The sequence below is a fragment of the Durio zibethinus genome, chromosome 20 (genome assembly GCF_047325235.1).
Source record: "Durio zibethinus cultivar Kanyao isolate XHJ-2024 chromosome 20, ASM4732523v1, whole genome shotgun sequence".
Lineage (NCBI taxonomy): Eukaryota > Viridiplantae > Streptophyta > Magnoliopsida > Malvales > Malvaceae > Durio > Durio zibethinus.
The window spans coordinates 393,761-399,760 of record NC_143181.1 but is presented as its reverse complement, the minus strand read 5'-3'; positions in this window follow the sequence as shown (position 1 = coordinate 399,760).

Genomic DNA, 6,000 nt, shown 5'->3' with positions numbered 1-6,000 from the left:
CATTCGCATCTACATCATAAAAATGATATTCGTATTTGCATCACTTGTATGCGTATTCACTTCTATATCATGAGAAAGACATTTGCATTATTTGTACCTATATCATAAGAAATGCATTTGCATTTACATCATTGCATCTACATCATAAATAAAAAGTATTTGTAAGTACATCTATATGAAAAGAAAATTGGCATCTACATTATAAAAAAGGTCCCATATCTTCATCAAGCATTTTCTTTTTAGCATTCACATTTGCATTCGTATCATTTTGATTGGAAATAGACATTTGTGTCATGATTGCCTTTGTAAAAAAAAAAAAAAAGGATAAAAATCTCCTTGTTTAAAAAACAAGAAAAGTAAGGTGTACCAAGAAAAAGTGATAGAATTTGAAAAAAAAAAAACAAAAAAAAGAAAAAGAAAAGATGAATGTGGCTTTAGGGTACAAACTTTGTAAAAAGGCAATCTAGAGAAAACTTAGAAGGTTTTAAGGCCATTCTTGATGTTAAGATAGGATGCCAATAAAAGGCAACCATACCTTTTAAAAGATCTAAAGATATCAAGACCCCAAAAGCTTGAAATGTATAAAAAAGGATTGGTTTTGAAAATTTGAGCCTTATTTCCTCATTAAATGACCTTCCCAAAATTTCGAGCTCCTCACCCCCTATTTTTTTTTTAAACCTCATTTAAGTGGAGAAACCTTTTGAGTGAACTAAAATCTCCATGTGTTAAGACTTTTTAATCTATTTAAAAAGAAAATTATCACTTCTTTCATTTTTAATAGAAAATACCAATTCCCAAGAGACTCCCAAAGTCACATTTGTTTAGATATTTCATTCTCTTTGATTGAAAATTTTAATTATAAGAGGCAAAGTTCGTTAACCATTTTTGAAAAATTTTTGAATAACGAGTCAGATTTTTTGAAAAACAAGAAAACTAAGTTTGAAAAAATTATTGAAATGTGAGAATCTTTAGGCCGGTTTGTATTCAAGAAAGAAAAATGTTTTTTTATGGAAAATTTGATGAAAAAGAAAAAAAAAAGAAAGAAAGCAAAATACTTTTATGCCGAATGTGTGTTTTCTTGTTAAGGTCTAAACCCATGTGGCATGTTGAGTGTTGCATGATTGTATGAAAGTTTGTTGAAAATAAAAGGAAAATCAAGAAAAAATAAAAAAAAACAAAAATTGGTAAAGAGGCCACGAGAAAAATGAAAGAAACAACAAAGGAAAGGACATGAAAAAATGGAAAAAAAGTCCCTTTCAAGAGGAAATTAAAGTGCTAGTAACAAATTAGTAGAAATAGAATATGAAAAATGAAAAATTTTGGCATTTGCATCTTTATGTAGACTTTTGCACTATGAAAAAAAATGTACATTTTCATAATGGTAAGGAATTTAGCATTCGCATACTTATATTTACGTTATGAAAAAAGGTATTTTTATTTGCATCATTGCAATACATTTACATAGTACAGATAGCATTTGCATCAGGAAAAAGACATTTGCATTTGCATATGAAAGGAAACATTTGCATATTTGCATAAAAAATTCATTGGCATCATATTCATCTACATAGTGCATATGTCACGCCCTGGACGGGCGTGCCAGGCACATTAGGCACATCAGCATGCAAGCCAGAGGTTGAGGCCCGCACACCAGAAGCGCTAGCGGGTATTTGCACGCAAGGCCTAGGACACAAGGTCAGAACGCTTGCCTAGCTTGCAGGCTAGCCTGTGAGGCCAAGGCCTAGCCAGCAGGCTGCCCGCACCACATCTAGAGGGGCCCAAAGTGGGAGATATGCAAATGAAGCTTCTGGAAGCTTGCAAGATCAGCAGGAGCCTCTTGACAAATTTGGTTGACCCTAGAAATCAGGGGTTAGAATCCTGATTGATTGTAATATTTGTAATCCCTTGATTTTAGCTTTTATTCTAGGGATATTGCTATTAAGTATAGTTGGAGCCTCAACTATAAATAGAGGGCTGCTCCACCCTCATTTGTACACCATCAAACACTTCTATTTCAGTGAATACAGAGCATATTTTCAGCATTCTGCCTTGTTATCATGTTTCTCTTTAATTTGCATAATCAGCCCTTCCCATTGTTCTAGTGTCCGCACGCTAGTGTTTTAGGCTGACTTAGGCATAAAAGAGGAGATCCCAAGCTTAAGACCGTACGGATTCTGAGTCTAAAGTCGGAGCCCGTGACACATAGACTAATATGTACAAACTTTTTAATTATTGCTAATTATTCACAGTTTTATACTCTGTGGGCTATTCGATCATTAATTTGCTATTCAACTACTATTATTAGAATTTTACTTTGAGATTGTTTTAATTTTTAAAGGTATTTATTTTTTACATATGTTAGTACATGTTAATATTTTTATAATATATAGTTTTAATAAAAAAAAATTAGAGCTAGCAAGATTAGATCTAAAAAAAAGTATCGCAATATATTAAAAAAAAGTTATGATACTTCTAAACGTAAGAGAAAATTAAAACAACCATAAAAAATATTATTGTAAAATAAATAATTATGTTGACAATGTAAAATTTTATTTAATTATTATTTGTGTAAATACATAAAAAAATATATAAAAATTAAAAAATAAATTGATAATATAAATAAGTGAGAAACATAAAATTTGTATAATTTAGTGTAAAACTAGGTAAAAAGTATCGTAATATACTAAAAAACAGTTATGACAATTTCAACCATAATGAAAGGTAAGAAGAATCGTAAAAATATATTATTATTATTATTATTATTATTATTATTATTGTTATTATTATTATTATATAATTATGATGATAATTTAAAATTTTAATTAATTTTTATTTTATATATATATATATATAAGAGAATAGCTAAAAATTAAAAAAATAAATTCATAACGTAAACAAGTGAGAAAAAATATAAAATTATTATCATTTGGCATATGTGTAAAAAGTGTTGTAATACACTGAGAAAAAACTATGACAATTTTAAATATAATAGAAGAAAAGAATTATCGTAAGAAAATATTATTGTAACATAAATAGTTATGTTGGTAACATTAAATTTTAACTAACAATTTTTAAAAATATAAGGAAAATAGATAAAAATTGAAAAAAAAAATAAGTAATGTCAAAAAGTTAGAAAAAAAGTAAAATTAGTATAATTTGACGTAAAATGGGTAAAACAAGACACTAAGAAAAAACTAAGATAATTCTAAATGTAATTAAAGATAAAAACAATTATAAAAAAAAATTATTGTAAAATAAATAATTAAGTTACCAATGTAAAATTTTAATTAATTATTTTTTGTAAATATATAAGAAAAATAGCTAAAAATTGAAAAGAAAAACTTATTGGTTACGTAAACAAGTGAGAAAAAACATAAAATTAGTATCATTTATTTAAAATAAGTATGAATTGTCATAATACACTAAAAAGTATGACAATTTTAAACGTAATAAAAATTAAGAATAATCATAATAATATATTATTGTAATATAAATAATGATATTGGTAACGTAAAATTTTAATTAATTATTGTTTTGTAAATATCTAAGGAAAATAGTTAAAATTAAAAATAAATTGATAATGTAAATAAATGAGAACAAATATAAAATTAGTATAATTTGACGTAAAATGAAAAAAAAAAGTATCATAATCCATTAAGAAAGAGTTATGACAATTCTAAATATAATGAAAAGTAAAAATCGCCATAATAAGATATTATTGTAAAATAAAGAATTATGTTGACAATATAAAATTTTAATTAATTAATGTTCTTGTAAATAGCTAAAAATTAAAAAATAAATTATTAACATAAACAAGTGAAAAATATCATAAAGTTAGTATTATTTTGAATAAAATAAGTAAGAAGTGTCGTAACACACTAAAAAAAAATTGTACTAATTCTAAATGTAGTAAAATATAAATGTAAAAATATATTATTGTAAGTTAAATAATTATGATGATAATGTAAAATTTTAAATTAATTATTCTTACTATATATATATATAATAGCTAGAAATTAAAAAATAAATTTGTAAAGTAAACAAGTGAGAAAAAAATGTAAAATTAGTATCATTTAGCATAAAATTGATAAGAAGTGTCATAATACACTAAAAAAAAGTTATGATAATTTTAAATGTAATTAAAGGTAAAAACAACTATAAGAAAATATTATTGTAATGTAAATATTTAAGTAGACAATGTAAAATTTTTATTAATTATTATTTTTATAAATATATAAAAATAGCTACTAAATATAAAAAAGTAAGAAAAATATAAAATTTGTATCATTTGGCATAAAATGGGTAAGAAAGAATCAAAATAATTTAAATATAATGGAAAGTAAGAATAATTATAAGAAAATATTATTATAACATAAATAATTAAATAGATAACCCAAAATTTTAATTGATTATTATTTTTATAAATATGAAAGAAAATAGCTAAAAATTTTAAAACAAATAGGTAATATAAAAAAGTGAGAAAAACGTAAAATTTGCATTCTTTGTCGTAAAATGGGTAAGAAATGTTGTAATACACTATAAAAGGGTTATAATAATTTTAGTGTAATGAAAAGTAAAAGCAATTACAAAAAGATATTATTGTGACATAAATAATTAAGCAAACAACGTAAACTTTTAATTAATTATTATTTTTAAAAATATATAAGAAAAATATTTAAAAATTAAAAAACATAAAGGTAATGTAAACAAGTGCAAAAAATCATAAAATTTATATCATTTGATGTAAAATGAGCAAAAAATATTATAACACACACTAAGAAAGAGCTATAATAATTCTAAATGTAATGGAAGATAAGAACAACAATAAAAAGATATTATTATAATGTAAATAATTAAGTAAGCAACGTAAAGTTTTAATTAATTATTGTTTTTGTAAATATATAAGAAAAATAGTTAAAATTTAAAAAACAAATAGGTAACATAAACAAGTGAGAAAAGTGTAAAATTCATATCAATTGGCCTAGAATAGGTAAAAAGTATCGTAATACACTCAAAAATAGTTATGACAATTCTAAACTTATTAGATATAAGAACAACCATAAGATAATATTGTTGTAATGAAATAATTAAATTGGCAACATAAAATTTTAATTAATTATTGTATGTAAATATATAAAAAAAAATTCAATAAATAGCAAAAAATTTTGGTAACTTAAACATGTGAGAAAAAATATAAAATTTGTATAATTTGTTATAAAATATGTAAAAAGTGTCTTACTATAACAAGAAAGAGCTATGCTAATTCTAAACATAATGGAAGGTAAAAGCAACTGTAAAAAAATATTATTGTAATGCAAATAATTAAGTCCGTAACATAAAAGTTTAATGAATTATGATTTAGTAAATATATAAAAAAAAAAGTAATAAATAGTAAAAAATTTATTAACGTAAACAAATGCAAGGAACAGTAAAATTTATCTCATATTTGAAAGCTATCATTATATCATTTTTAGTCTTAAAAATTCATTAATGTAAATATTTGTGTAGTAATTTTATGTTTCATTGTCTAGTAAAAATATTTGTGTAATAGTAAAAAAATCACATCTTTGTCAAGTGCCGTTTTAAATATGTTGATTTTCTTTTTTATAAAAAGACACCAAAATTTGTAAACAAAGTAGCTATGAAACAAAATTTATACAAATAAAATGATACAATGGTGCCTTTAATTTTTATGATTTATATTAATTAATTTTTAATATTGGAAAGGAAAATCATACAAATAAAATCATAAAATATATAACACAAATAACAAAAAAAAATTTAAGATTAAAAAAGACAAAGTAAAATAATTGATATTTTAAAATTAAAAAAAATTATTAAGATGAATACTAAAATTTGTATTAATTACTATTGTAGTATTATTATTTGTTAATAATGAAGAAATAACAAAATTGTATTTATTAAAATAATATATGACATAACTATAGTTGAATTTTTATTTTAATGTTATTGTTTATAAAAGTAGATGACAAAATATAA